At 38.5% G+C, this 16,170-nt stretch overlaps 1 pseudogene across 1 annotated transcript in view; it reads left to right on the plus strand.

Annotated features, from left to right (window-relative positions):
* Window positions 1–15,911, plus strand: part of LOC147825816 (G protein-coupled receptor associated sorting protein 3-like) — a 108,236-nt pseudogene extending 92,325 nt beyond the window's left edge. The window contains exon 3 of the transcript XR_015439976.1: window positions 1–15,911. This exon is cut by the window's left edge and continues 16,260 nt beyond it. The product of XR_015439976.1 is annotated as a G protein-coupled receptor associated sorting protein 3-like (transcript).
* The last annotated feature ends 259 nt before the right edge of the window (window positions 15,912–16,170 follow it).

Here is a 16,170-nt window from a genome sequence, read left to right on the forward strand (position 1 = left end):
TATCATCAAATTTTAGACAGGATATGGAACAACTAGAACATTTATTCATTATTGATGAGTGTGTAAAATGGTTTAGCCACTTTGGAAAAATGATCTGCAGTTCTTAACTAGTTAATTGTACAAGTTCTTTATAATTCAGCAGTGCCAAGAGAAAAGAAAAAGTGTATGTCCACAAACGTCCTATAAAAGGATGTTCATTGCAATTTCATTCATAATAAATAAAGGCTAGAAGCAGCCTAGATGTCCATCCAGAAGAGAATAAAGAAAAGATGATACAAACTATGAATGCTATGCAGCGATAAGAATGACACTATTCAACGTGCAACAGCATGAAAAAAATCTGAAATAAATCTTCAAAACTCAAAAAGTATGTTGAGTGAAAAAAGTACACAAAAGTATATCTTTTATGATTCCATTTGTATGAAGTTCTAGAGCAAGAGACATTAATCTACAAAGATCAGAACAGTGGTTGTGTCTGGGGGATGTGGCCTGAGATCAACTGGAAAGGAATATTCTGGGATAATAGTAATGTTCTATAACTTGTTAAATGTTGGGCTATGTAGATATGTATTTGTCAGATTCATCTATTGCTGCACTTAAGATATTTAGATTTACAGAACTTATGTTTTTGTCTCAAAAACAGAACTGAAAATAAATGTTGACCTCTAATTAATCATATGCACTCCGATGCATTTAAAGGGAAGCTGCTCTGATATTACAAATTACTTTGAAATGCATTAAAAATTTAGATGGATTAATGGGTAAAGAGAAAGATGTACAGATGGATAGATATGATAAAGAAAATAGAACAAAATATTAAGTATAAAGTTCAGTTGGTTGGTGTATGGATATTCACTGCTGTGTACTTGTTCACTTTCCTCACCTGTAAAATGAGTGTCATCACAGCACCTACTTCACAGAGCTATTACGAGAATAAAATCATTTAGTACATGTAAAGCCAATAGCACTGTTCCCAATACTTAGTAAATATTCAATAAGTATAACCACTCATTTTTTATGAAGGGCATCATATGCATCCCTGGAGTAGGGGAAGAAGTAATTGACTAATGTCTTAATAAGTGTGCTAAGAAAATTATGACCACAGGCATGTCATTACTTCAGGGACTTTGAAGGGAAGAATGACACTGTAATTGCCAGTTTATGATGTGTGGTAATGTCCCTCTTTGGTGCTGATTCAGTTCAGTGTTCGTTTTTCTAAAATGTAACCTGCTTGCTAAACAGAGTCAAGCTGGGGAGTGGGTAGTCTCTCTTACTAGATTTGGGAGACTCCCTTATCTGGGAGTCCGATTCTAATCTATCTCTAGATCCCTTTCTCAGGTCACACTTTTGTAGTCAATACATAACTTTTTGTTGTGTTCCCTTAGCATCCTCATTCACTTTAAATGTTTGGGGAATTCTGTCTGAATCTTGGGGAGGAGCAAGGCCCATCCCATATAGAGGCAAAAAAAAGTCAAGCATTTGTCCTCCCTTGTGGCTTGAATTTAGGCTTGCTAACCTCAGCCAGAGATTCTCCTGCCCAAAAATTTGAGTCTTAAGGGAGTTAAAGAAGCTGAGGCCTGTAGAATTTCTTGTGGTGGTAGTGGTGATAGCTACAGCATCCAGAATCAGGAGGTGTTGTTAGCAATTTTAGCAGAATTCCCCAAGCTGCAGGCGGTGGCAGTGCCTGTGGTGATGCCTAAAGTTCAGTGGTGATGGCTCAAAGTTCAGTGATGACAACTCAGGACCTAACAGGCTACTCTTGAGGCCTTGGCAGGGCTTCTGGTTACCTACATGTTTCTGGTTTCTGCTTATATTCTGAGCTTGGTTCTTTAGGCTAGGTATTGATTCTGTGAGTTATCCTCTTTCAAGGAATTCATTTTTCTTAGTAATTAGCCAGGGTTGGGTTCCATTATTTGCAGCCCAGAACCCTCCTTAATGAACTTTTAAAATTTTATTTTATTTTATTTTTTAATTAATTTTATTAGTACATTTTATGTATACAATATGCTGACATTCATCATTGGGAATTTGTACCTTTACATAGTATACTTTGGTTCTTATTTTTTTCCCCATTCCCCTGCCCTCTGTTCAACCCCTTCACCCCTCTCTATTTACACAGACTTTGTTTCCATTTTTCACTTTTCTCATATTTATTCCTTTCCCTTCTTTTCTTTCCCTACCCCTCCCACTTCCCCTTCCCCTTTAGACCTTTTTTCCTATTTCACATTATCTATTATACACTTTGATCCTTATTTACACTTTCAATTTCTCACACTAGAGAAACTATTTGGTATTTACACATGTGTGACCTATTTAGTTCACTTAAGAGTATGGGTTCAATTGCACTTATTTTTGACATCTGTGTATGGATCCTATTCTACACCTACTATTATGGTAACCATTCTTTTATGTCACATCAAATGTGTTTACTGTATAAAAATTTGACTTTTGTCTGTTGCAACCCTTTAAATTTTAATTTTTAAAATTCATAACCAAGCTATAATCAACTGTGTTTCTTGTCAGAAATTTGCTGCATTACAATATGCACCATGTTTATTGAATTCATATCACTTTACCAAACATCTTCTGAATATTTACCTTATGCTAGGTGATGATCAGGCTTTGGAGACAGAAAGTCAAGTAAAACATGGTCCTTTCTTTACATATAGTCATCCCTTGATAATCTATGAGAGATTGGTTCCAGGACTCTCCTCAGGTACCAAAATCCACAGATTCTAAAGTCCCTAATATATAAACGCACAGTATTTGCATGCAATCCACACACATGCTCCCATATACTGTAAATCATATCTAGGTTGCTTATAATATATAATATAACATAAATGATATGTAAATAATTGTTATACTGTGCTCTTTAGGGAATAAAATTTTAAAAGCCTGTACATATTTGGTACAGACATAATTTTTTCTTAAAATGTTTTCACCCAAAGTTGGTTGAAACCACTAGTGTGGAACCTACAGATGTAGAGGGACAAGTTATTTAGAATTACAGCTATTTAATTTGTTGTATCATGGTGAGATGTAGGGATACCAATTCAGACACACCTGAGGAGTAGGAGGGATACAAACAGTCCAATTAACGGGTAGAAGTGAGGGTAGGGAAGGTGTTGTTATATGGTGGCTACAATCTTGATAGAGAAGTTTGGCCATCAATGGTGAATACATGGGCTCTTATTTAGTTCATGCAATAGGACAAGTTACTTTATCTAGATCAATATCTTAATTTGGAAAGGGAGGATGATAGTACCCATAGTCTCATATTATTTTTAAATTTAAAGAGATCATGAATATAAAGTGATCAATAGAAATCCTGGTACAATGGTAGCCACATTCATAGACTGGAGCATATTGCTTAGTTGGATTGTGTATTTAGGTGAAGCACAACTCTCAAGAGCATAAACTCTTTGTAGACAGCCTGTGTTCATTCCAAAATATCTTTGACCATTTTAGTCTCTACTTTTTTCTTTTTCCTTTTCTGGTCTAGGTCTTTTATATTATTATTAACATCAGCAATCAGAAATGTTTGTTATCCAGTATGGATAAATCAGTTTTTAAAAAATGTAGCAAGGTTTTATATTTATTAAAGATAAGAAAGAAAGAAAAATAAGTGTTCTGGAAGCAAGTGTTCTGCAGTATGACTTTGGGCCACTTAAAGTAGGAAAAGAAATAGGAAGAAGTGCAGAGAGCACAGTGGTCCCAAGGAAAGGCTCATAGTAGCCACAAGTTTAATGGCTGCTATCTTTCATATCCCCAATTTTGATGTCAAATCTAGGCCACCCTATCAAAAACTGACTTGATCTTGTGCCAGAAGGATTGAAGATATCATTCTCTGATTGGTACCAGGTGCAGGGTGTGGGTGCATGTCTTGGATCTTCATGATTGACGGGTCATACCCACTTGCCCAGTCACTTTGCCATGCCCTAATCTTCTGCCTCATTTCCCCGAGAGACATAAATCCCCTTAATTTTTTATGGGTTGCTGAGGGTTTGGATGTCTGTCTTCATATAGCTACATCTAGCTGAAAGGGGCTATGGGCCCTACTTTGGGGATTATGTGCTCTCTAACTACCTTGAGTTATTATGGCTCATGACTGTGCTGAGAAAAACCTGTCAGAGGACAATGAGAAAGCAGTGACTGCCTATATGCAGAGAATTGTTGAGCTGCCTATTCAATGGGAGAAAGCTTGGTGAATTTGTCAAGAGAGTCATTTTACTATTAGGTTGGGGATTTAGAGAAGGTCAGATTTTCATACTTCCAAAGAAGAATATTAGATAGGCTACCAGTATCCATTCAAGATATGGTAGATATTAGTGACTCTACTTATCTGTGCCCAAAGCAGTCCTGGAGACTTTCTTTTGAGGAGGCCCTGGTCTTTTGGAGGTTCACAGGAGTACTGTCTTAGTACTGTGAAAATATGAGTGATCATTTCCCATGTAGGGTTTTTATAGCTTTCCAGACTATCCCTTGAGGAAGGACCAGAATGGCTTCTTAGGAACATGTAATAAAGCTAGGATATTGAGGGGCTGTAAGACTGCCATTCTTATCTTCCTGTCAACCTTTTGATTTCCCAAAGAGACTTTAGACATGTCTCTTTGATGTACCTTGCAATAACTAACCTGCTTGGGAAGACAGACTACCTCTAGGAATTGTAGAATTTTCTGTTTGTACTTTATAGATGATTATTTATTGGTTGGCAAGCTTTCTTTTTTCCAGATTGCTACATGGGCATGCAGCACTAGCAAGGCATATTTGGAGTCCATATAATATTTAGCTTTTAGCCTTTTCCTAAAATCAATGCCTGAGTAAGGGCTATCACCTCTGCTTTTTTAGCAGAGGTCCTTTGGGTAAGGGGTTTGGCCTCAAACCTGTTGTGAACTGACAGCTGTATAACCTGCCTTTTTATGTCCTTCTTGGACAAAGTTACTTCTAAAGTGAACTACACCTCATCAGAGCCTTGGAAGGGCAGATCATTGATGTCCTGCCTGCTTGCATAGGTCTAGGCTAAACTCTGAGCCTGTAGGCATCACTGAGGCAGGATTGAGAGTAGTGCAAGCCTTTATGGTGACCTTGGGGTGTCTAGAAACATGGCTTGGCGTAGTCCCAACAAGTAAAATCTGCTTTGGCCTTTGCCAGAATTGGAGAATTGCCCCTAATTTTGTTAGTAAGTCTCTCCCTAGTAAAGGAGTAGACACTGTGGGACAATTAAAAACTCATGGTTAAACATTTGACTTCAAATTGACATGTCAAAGCTGGAATAAAGAAACTAAGACTCCCCTTAATACCAATTATGTGTACAGATCTAGGGAAGGGTATTTTTTAGAGAAGAAAGCTAAAACAGAGTAATTGAATTTGCTTACCCATGACATCCAGGCTCACCTGTGGTTTCTAGCAAAAGATGGAGACATTTATAGACAAGGGCAATGTAGATTGCCCTGGGCCCCTTTAGTCCTCTTCATCAGATTAGAAAGTGAAGGTTTTGCCTGACCTAGCCCCTCTCTGGTTGTGGGGAGAGTCAGTCCCTCAGTGACATGAGTTAGGCACATCAGCTGCCCAATATATGGAGCAGGGGCGGAGCAGAGACTTGGTACAGTTGTGTGTCTGGTGTCCGGTTTCCTTTGGGCCTTGGGTTTTTCCTTGGAAGAGCTGAGTATGCTTACATTACCATTTGCAACATAATTTCAATCTATCTTTTTTTTTTTTTTATCAGCTCTTCTCATCCTCACCTAGATCCTGATTGCTGAACACAGAAAATGCCATGTCTAACAATTGGGTCATAGGAGTCTGGGTCCTTTTTGCAAATCTACCAAAATTTTGTGAAAATACTGGTTATTTCTGGGGCATTGGGCTCTGGTTGAATTCCTGGCCTGAGTATTACAAGGAGGAGGTCAAAGGGAGCTCCCAATGTGGTTGTTTTCATTAAATACGTGAGGAAGACCAGAGACAGGTGGGCATCTGGATCATCAATGATATCATTTTTTTTTCTTTTGGAGACCTCTATAAGAACCATGGTTCTAGGGCCTTGACAAAGATAAAGAGCCATAAAACCCTGAACATAAAGGATTTCACCTTAATTTGCTTGAGTTTTGCGAAAGAGATCTAGCTGAAAAACAGTGTAATTTAGACTGCCATGCAGAACCCAGTCTTTCACCATTTCTTTTTTTTTTTAACTGAACCCAAACAGTACCTACCAAATAGTAGATACATTTTTTTTTTCAAATTATCAGGGTCAAATAATTTCCAGTTTTTAAAGATACAGAGTATTGGCAAGGTTGCTAGGATATGCAGGATGTTTCCCATGGTGTTTTGTGAGCCTATGGTGAGAGAAGGAAGACTAGGTCTGGGGTCCTTCAGAGGGCATCCTCTGCAGAAGGAGGAGATCCGTGAGTTTCCAAAGCTTCCTTCATGAGACTCAACTACTTCTAGGCACATGTCTTTGACTGAAGCCACATTGGTGCCTTCTTATTTATTTTTTTCTTAAAACCCTCTATAGTCCACTATGACTCTAGAAAGAAGGGTGGAGTCCCCTGTTACAAATACTGTAATTAGGTTAAGGCAGTAGAAGTAGAACCCTCTCTTTTAGTATTTAAGAGAAGAAGAAAAAAACTTTGAAAGTTCCAAGTACAAGGATAGAGTTTGTTATCTATTAACTTAGTCACAGCCAGTGGAGTTGACCTTTATTGGCTGTCCTTTTGTTCCGCTTAGGCCCTCAAACATATGTTTTAAAATTATCTGAATTTCTGTTAAAAAATATGACGGTACCATGTGGACTGGGTTGGCTCTCTGGAAAAGCAACCCCTAGCTATTTCTCCCCAAAGTGTGAGAAAGCTGACCAGGATCTCTGGCAGTGCCCAACCCATGCAGCCACAGAAGACGCCTCCCGGAACAGCCTCCAACCCCACCCCAGGCCGCCACGGAAACCTGTCTGGGAGGAGCGCAGAGCGGGGTGTGTGTGTGCAGGGGCAAGGGAGAGTGGTGGAAGAAGTGGCAATGATATAGGAGGTAGGGCACAACAAAACTGGCTGTGAAAGTAAGCGGGACCTGTCAAATACAAGATCCCAGGATGCCGTCGAATAATTCCCAGGACTTCCTATGTGGAACTTCTTCTGGGCTCCCACCAAATGTGGGAATAAAAGAGAGAAGAGACCAGGAGGAGCCCGCTATCGTGACTCACAGTAGCGCACTCTGCACTGTTAGTTTTGCCCTTATCCTTTCCTCTCTCTGGCCCAAGTTCATTCTGCAGAGCTAGTTCTTTCCTTACCTCTTCACTTTCACTTTTCAAATAAACTTTTGGCACCATTTTTGGCTTGTCTCCTCCAATTTTTTATTCGAGGCAAGAAGGACCTGGGGTACGCTTAACTGGCACGCCATTTCTAAAAGAACTTCCCACAACAGCAGGGAGCAGCACTGCTATCCGGACCTGCATAGAAGGGCTGTGGCTCAGCCATGGCTTTAGCCGTTGGGCAGACTAGCAGCCATAGCGTTGGCTCCAGCTCCAGCCTAGGTTCTGCGGCGATCTGGGCTGCATTCCCTGGGAGTAGGCTGCGGGCACCCCACCCCCACCCCAGCCAATGTGCCAAGGCTGTGTTTCCATTAAGGGGTGTTGGCAGCAGGAAGTGCTCAGCTTGGCTTCACAGCAGGACCCAAGCAAGGTGGCTGCATGGGGCTGCACCACTATGTGCTCGCTGACCCTGTGCTGTCCACCCCAGGCTCTCCTCTTGTGGCCACTAATGGGACCAGCTTCTATTCATTTTTTTTACCCTCTGGCTGGTTTTGCCACAAACTCTTAGCAGGATACTGTGGTGCTGTGGTCTTTTCCCAGGAGTCCTTTCTAGGCTTTTGTTCTGTTCAAAGAATTAGACAGGCAAGTGAAAAATGTAGCAAGGTTTCACATTTATTAAAGGTGTTAAAGATAAGAAAAGAAGGGAGAAGTGCTCTGAAAAGAAGTGCTCAGCAGAGTGCAGAGTGGGCTGGTGAAAAGGCTCATAGTGGCTGATAAACCAGTTTTAAAATGACGTCAGCAATGTTTTCTGTCTGTTTCCAACACTGTGCTTGATAATGTTCAGGAGCATTTTCACTGAATTTCTGGCTGCAGCATCCTGTTGAGGCAGTGTTCTTTAAGGGATTTCATTCTTTCCCTGGGTTGAGGCATGTCATAATATGTGCTTGAGAATATCTTCCCCAGTTGCATAAATATATACTTAATATACATTAAACCTCTTTGCCCCTTTTATGTTTATTTGTGGGATTTACCACTATTTGATATAGGAGGCTTGACTTGTATATTTCGAAAGACTCTATGCATTGTGCACCTCCTCTGTAGTGTTTTCCCTCCATGAAGGCCAAGAAAAATGATTCATTCACCCTATTTGCTCTCTGATCTTTTCCCTGAGTGTACTTTTTTAAGACCTTGATAATTAAATCATTATTCAGATTCTTCAGCCCACTTTGTTTTAAAAAATGTGTATAAAATATTTTATTGTCTTTGGAATCCCTTTCAAAGAATTTCTCAAATGATATTTGACCTGGTTTTCAGTTTATAGCTAACCTGCTATGCTTTGTGGGTTTCCTTGTTTTCTTTATATGGGCTAATTTTCTCTTATTAAAAACTAATTTTTTTACCCCTACAATTATTGCATTGGCCATTAATTGGACAGATGGAGTTTTTGTTTGTGTATTCATGAGAAAGTTAAAATTTTTTAAATTAGTTTTGGGAGGTACTACCTTTCCAATCTTATATACAACTTTATTTTTAGTTTGCAACTTTTTATCAGCTGTTTGAAAACTATTTCTATTTTATTTTCAGTTTTCATTCACTTCTCTTTCCACCTCACCATCTGCATTTGCTTATGTTGAAATCAATGAAAATGACACCAAATGAGGGACTATAGACTAAATTCTAGTGTCAGAATTGCTACAAAATCACTGTGTGACTTTGGTCATTCAACTGCTTTGGTCAAGTTTTCCAAATGTGAAATTAGGGGAATTTATTTATTCAACAAGTATTTGTTAGGCAATAGTATACGCTAGGCACTGTGCCAGGGGCTGAGAAATCTCCTGTGAACCGAAGAGTGAAATGCTTCCCTTGATAAAATGTATATTCTACTTTTAAGTCACATAAACTCCAAGATCCTTTTGAGTTTACAGTGCTGTTTGTACTAGGATCCTTTCACTTAGTTACAATTCTTGTTTGAACACAGATAAAAACCCTTATAGTAGGTCTGAAGTTTGTTGCTGTTTTTGGGGGGATTCCTTTGGCTTAAAACAAATACCTCACAATTTGCTGTAAAAGGAAATTTTGCTGTATCTTACACTGGTTTCTGTGGAAGATGCTCTGTCTAGAAAGGATTCAGGTCAAAAGCTGCATACTGTATCCTTTGTTAAAGTGCATCTTCAAAAACTTTTGAAAATACACTTCAGATCTCAGCTTTTTGAAGCACTTTTAGAAAAAAGAAAAGAATAACTGGAACAATTGTTACCTTACCTTTATTTAGATGTGAGAGATAGCATCAGTAAAAGAGGAAATAGAAGCTTTCTTGGTTGCTTTTAAAATGACAACATTTATTGAGTTATAAGATTGTATTCAGAATAGAGCATAAAACTCTTTATTGGGTATCAGAAGTCATTTACAGAGGGTAAGAGTAAAAAATATAAATTTAAGTATCTGGGTGATAATCTAGTAGGTGACATATGCCTTGGAGAGATAGTGGGCTGGTAAACTTTTAAACTTACTTGCCAATGGGTTATTAATGTTATAGGAGTCTTTTTAAAAGAATATTTACAAATTTTCTTTTTTTCCTTCTTATTTCATTTTGTTTAAAGTGGGGCTATACTTTGGGATGCTATATACCAGGAAGAAAGGAAGTGTTGGAATGATGTTGAGGTAATTTAGAAACTATTATTAAAATGGAGCCATTCAAAAGGACTGTTTATAACAGACAGTGGCTGTCAGGAGAAACAAAATAGAATGAACGATGTAAGCAAAATGACAGAAAATAACTGATGAGCTGGTGGAAAAATCCAGAAAACAGCTTGCATTAAAAATCAACTCATAACAGAGTTTTGCTTGATTTTAGAGGAAAATAGTAAATATTAATTTTGGTCTGTTTCTCAAGTTTTTCTTATCCAAGATAATAATTCTTATTTCAATTCTCAATTACCATACTGGAAATTTTTTTTCTGTTTATGAGCTCACATTACATTTTCTGAACATTATGACCCTAATTTAACTTGTCTCTTTAGATTAATCTTTTAAAAATTCAAGAACAATAACCACAGTAACTTGAGAGAAAGTTGTGTCCACTATTCTGAAAATTTTCATATATCTTTATAACATATCTTTACATATGTATAAATAGCTATAAAAGAAAATTTTAAAATAGCCTAAAAGAAAAATGGAGGCAAGTGCTATTAAGATTTCAGAAAAGAGAAAGATTATTTCCAAATTGGAGGAAAAGAAAAAATTTTGTGCATAAGATTTGCAGTTACCTTAAAAAAACAGTGAAATTAGAGCATTCAGAGAGGTAGGAAGAGTGGCCCTGTATGGTAGAAAGTGTTCTGATTTGGACTTGACTAAACTTTGTTTTTTAAAAATTCTTAGCTTTATATAAAAAATTGAGATAGTAATATCAAAGCCTGGCTGCAAGCCTGTTGTATGATTAAATGGTATAAACAAGTGGAGATGCCTAGCAAAGTTCTTGGCAAAATGTGGATTCTTTGATAAAGATCTTTCCTTCCTTTTTTATGTATACCTAGAAGACCTTGGAAACCACACCAAGAGGTTTGCCAGAGACTTAATTCTGGTTCTGTCATTTACTAACTACCTGATGATCTTGGGCAAGTTTTTAAAATTCAGTCTCCATTTTTTCTTTTTTAAAATATGGATAAATGTAGTACCAATTTTATAGGGTTGATGTGATGGATAAAGGAGTTAGTTCACATAAAGTGTTTATAATACATGGCACAAAGTACTGTATGTACTTACTACTCTTTTTCCTTTTTTTTTCATTAAGTTTATTGGTACATTTTAGGTTTACAATACAGTTACATTCATCATTGGGATCTTGTACCTTTACATGATGTATCTTGGTTCTTATTTTTTCCCCATTCCCTTGCCCTCCCTTCACTCCCTCCACCCTTCCCTATTTACAAAGACTTTGTTTCCATTTTTTTCCTTTTCTCATATTTTTTCTTTTCCCCATTAGTTTTTCTTCCCACTGCTTGCTATAAATTTTGAGGGCTGAGATAATAAACTAGCCACATTGGTGTTAATATAAGAGTTTACTCCGGAGAAAAGGAATACATAGCATGCTCCTTCCCATAATCATTAGGGTTGTTCAAAGAAATTCCAAATCTCTCTTCTGTCAATAGAACAGTTGAACAGCCCTACTCTCTGAGAAGTTAGAAGTGGGCTTGTTGTTTTACTCTGCCCAATAATGTGTGAATGGAGATATTTTGTGTCATTTCTGAAAAGAAAATTTTAAAAGCTATTTTTCCCTTAAATTCTTTTATTGATACATTTTGGGTATATAATACATTTACATTTCTCATTGGGAACTTGTACCTTTACATGATGTATCTTGGTTCTTATTTTTTCCCCATTCCCAGCCCTGCCTTCGCCCCTTCCACCCTTCTTTTTCCTTTTTAACTATTGACAATGAACCCAGGACCTTCACACAGGCTCAAACTTGCTTCAGTCTTTCAAGTGCTGAGATTACATGTGTGTGCCACTGTGTTTGGCTCCATTACTTATTTTAAATAGACACAAGGAGCCAGTGGAAGTTTTTGATTTGAGGGAGAGGGGTTGGGTGGAAGGTGGAAGGTGGGATGTGATAGGGGTGTGGTAGAGAGTAGTTCAATCTTTTCTTTAGGAAAATTAATCTGGTGGTATTCTTTGACTTGATTCAGATGGAAATCGTGAATTGCAAAGTGCAGCCCAGCTAGCAGTCCTGATGTCACCAGATGACACTGGATAAAGCTGGATGCCAATGATTGAGATGGCCAGCTGCTGGTCACTGCTTCCGCCAGCTGTCACCATCTAGGGCCAGCTTGTGTCGGATACTGTGAATTGACTCTGCTGGGTGCTGGTCTCTGCTGCTCGTCTCTGGAGCTCTTCAGTGCTAACAACCCCTAGTGTTTATTGCTCTTTCTTTTGAACTGACTGTTGTATCTGTACTACTCAGGGTAAGAATCTCGAGTAGATTTACAGGACTTTCAGAGCCCATACTATCAGAAATAAATCGTGAGCAGGTTTACCAGACCACCAAAGTGAGTGTTCCATCAGGGCCTGTGCTGCAGCACAAGGGAGTCAATATACCAGCGGGAGCTTTCCTAGGGTAACCCCAGAAGTGTGGGGGGAGTGCTGCTTATATAGCAGCTACAGGCCTGTGATTGGACCAAGTACAGGGCTGTGCTTAGTGCAGGACTCAGTTGTCATGGTAGTGATCCAGTTAGGGGGCAGTACTGAAAGCAGGGGCCAGCTGTGGAAGTTGGGAATATTAATGACACCCCCTCGGTCCCTGGTCTTAGCCACTGCCAGGGAGCCTCATCCCCCTTCTTCAAAAAGCAACAGTAGCTTCTGAAGTGGCTCGAGTAGGGGAAGGGCATTGTGCTGACAGTGGAGTTCTTCTCATGTTGGAATGGAGTGGAGCATAATGGCCACTAGGTAGCCAGGGAGAACACTGAAACAAATTGTCCCAGTCCATTGGTGGGTGGAGGGGGTACAAAGGGAAGCAAAGGGGTGGGGCACAATCGCTGCCAGCTAAGCCACGCCCCTCCAGCTAGGGAGGGAAAAATAGGAGAGTCAGGTGGTTCTCATCTATCTCAATAGTGGTTCATAAATAGGGACTTGCTGGTGACGAATTGAGGAAAGACTAGAGCATTAGTAAATGCTCCTGATCAGAGGTGAACCAGAGAAGGTGGTAAAAATCCAGATTCTGGTTTGGCAGGTCTGGGTGGGGCCTGAGATCCGTCCATTATAACAAGATGCCAGGTGGTTCCGATGATGGTGGGCTGTAAATCACACTGGTAAGAATTTTGAGGATAGAACCGATAGGATTTGAGAAGACAGACAGGACTGGTGTGTTTTTAATAGAAAGACGCTAAGTTGGGAAGGACAATGATGAACTCAGATTGACTTTCTGGGCTTGATTTCCTGATGTTGGAGGAGCAGGAGGTAGAATGGTATAAAGGCCTGGATTGAATTCTGACTCCCACAATTATTAGAAAGACGTCTTTGGACTTTAGCTTTTCTTCTTAGTATGTAAACAAGAGACCATAACAGCTATTTCAAAGGACTGTTGTATAGATTAATGGAGATTCACTGCTGCGAAAACATCTCACAGGGTGGCAGGCATAGAGATGACACTTACTGGACAAATAAAAGTTACATTCATAGATTTTATAGAATTTGCAGACTAATCTAGCCCTTGGCAAAGCTGATCTAGGCTCTGGTATATGTATTTTTTCTACAGTGTGCATACTGATACTTTAAATTGTTCAGTAATTTGACAGCCTTCTGAACTTTGTGTTTTCTAGGTATTCATTAGCTGACATAATTTCAGGGGACTTGAATGCCAGGATTGGCAGCGGTTCCACCAGAGTTACATCCATTAGAAACTGCAATTGTCAGGTTCTTCCTTTTAAGGCACTTCTCCAGGAATAACTGTCTGAATCAAAGAGGAAAATATCTGGTCAAACTCATTTCTAATCATAGTCCAGTAATGGTAAATAGCAGGCTGTGGGATAAATCTGTGGCCTTTCATTTACATTTTCAATCAGAGGCAGCAATATTGCTGATTGAAGAATTAGCTCTTTGAAGTTATCTACATCTTTTTGCTGGATAGTTAAAATTCATTGAAAGTAAATATTTTTCTCTTAAACTTGATCATCTGAGCTTTCAAAATACTCTTTGGATCTGTCCCTATACATAGCTCAATTGGTGAGATTTTTGGGATAAGGTTAAATTAAAGTGAACAAATTTATGGACTATAAAGACTTTATGGCATATATTTTGAAGATCTCAATAATTGCTATTTGTAATATTAAAAAGTTATGGTTATATTACTATGTCATAGGGATTCAAGAATAATTTCTTTTCTCTTGCTTCATAAAAGCAGTCTGAAATGAAAACAAAAAATAATTTCTAGGCCATATTATCAAGATATTATTTAAAAAATAACTGAGATTAAACTATCTACAGACTCATTACATTGTAATTCATTTTCAATGTAGTTTATCCTTTCCATAAATTAAATTACATAAAAATATTTTTGTTCATCTTGGGATCACCTGCAGGGACACTAATAATGCAGATTTAGGGAAGTTAGCTTTCTTAATTTTCCTTTATTCAGTTCAAGGAAACTCAGAACCACATGTACGGATTGATTACTAAACAAATCACCTCAATTTCTGCTCCACCTCTCTGCATTTTATTGTCTTCAGTCTTCTACATTGCTGGAATCCAATATTTTCATCAACCCTAAAGAAAAAAAAATCCAATCTTTCAAGGCTGTAAAGAGCTCCAGAAGAAAATCTTTGTTGCCAGAATTATTTTAATCTTGCTTGAGTAGTTGGCTGAATTCCTTGCCAACCTATTTACTTTAATTAACTCCACAGGTATGGTTCCCTCAAGAAGAACCCTGAGTGTAGATGACTCCAGATTCAAAAAGGGAAACCTTCCATCTCATGAAATTATAGAATCATTAAGGCTCATAAGAGATTTCCTCAAAAATAATACCAAATTTTCTTAAAATCAAAAGGCTAAATATCAGTCTAATAGTTTGCTTGCATATGGAGTTAACTACCTTTAGGGGTAAACTATTTCCTACAGATCATTGCTTTTTGTGAAATGAGCAGATTCTATTATCTAGTTTATCTCCTCCAAAGATTACCTAAGACTTTATATGAAACTTTTATTTGGATATTCTAGTTTCACTCCACAATCTATTCCTGTATTCAGTACCTGTAACCATCATCTATCCAATAATTTGAGAAACTTGAGATTTATCCAGCAATATTACTTGTCCTCACCATAGCCACTCAATTCCCAAAGCCTGTGGGTTTTTACACCCTAGATATGTTTGACTCTGTTCTTTCCCCTGATCCTTTCTGGGCATCTATTTTAGCCCAAGTCCTCTCTGGGCTTTTCTTTGCCACCAGGCAGGGATGCCTCAGATTTATGCTTTAGAGTGCCCGAGAGTGACATATTTAAAATACAAATTTGATTATGTAATTTCCTTTCAGTGGCTCTTCATCATCCACAGTAAAATTGTCCAACCTCCTTGACATAAAATCCAAGGTCTTCCATGATTTGGCATTATCAGGTTTATTTTCTACCTGCTGCTCACTGCCTCATACTTCACATTGTATCAGATGTCTTAGCTTCAGCACCACTGATGTTTTGGGCCAGATAATTCTTTGTTGTGTGTGTATGTGAGGGACTATTTTGTGTATTATAGGTATTCAGCAACGTCTTGGCCTCTATTCCCTAGATGCCAGTGGACTCCATTCATTGATGCTGATAACCAAAACCAAAACCAAAACTTCAGGCTTTGCTAAATGTCTTCTGGGGAGCAAAATTGCCCCCTGATTTATAAATAGGAGTTGAATGGTGAAACACAAACTTTTTCCACATACCAGGCTATGCAGCACCTCCATTCCTTTTCTGGTGTTATTTGTTCCTGGAATCAATCAATCTCTCACCCCCCTCCGTCTTTCTCTCTGTCTCTTTATCTCTCTTTCTCTCTCTGTCCCCCTCCCTGTCCCTCTCTCCCTCTCTCTCCCCTGTCTCTTTTGCTTCATGCAGGAAAAGATTCTGTTCTTCTGTTTACTACCTTCTTTGTTTTCCTTCAAAGAGGAAGTATCAGCCATCTGATGAGCCAAGTTCCCGGACATGGGGGGGTGGGGGTGGAGTGAAGGGTGGGAGTGGGCATTTCCTCCAAAAGCGACACATAAAAGTACCTCTTCTTCAAGTAAAAACAAAATTACCCAATTAATACAAAAATCCATGCTTTTAAAAAAATCCAGACAATGCAGACCATAAAATTAAAACAAAACCTTTCAAAGCATCATAATTTAAAAAAAAGTATTTTGGTAACTACTACTCCTCCAACATTATCATCATCCGACATCCTGTCCCATAGTGGTCATGAA

The sequence above is a fragment of the Heterocephalus glaber genome, unplaced genomic scaffold, assembly GCF_053883595.1.
Source record: "Heterocephalus glaber isolate CG9 unplaced genomic scaffold, H.glaber_assembly_v1.0 deba00001481, whole genome shotgun sequence".
Taxonomy (NCBI): domain Eukaryota; kingdom Metazoa; phylum Chordata; class Mammalia; order Rodentia; family Bathyergidae; genus Heterocephalus; species Heterocephalus glaber.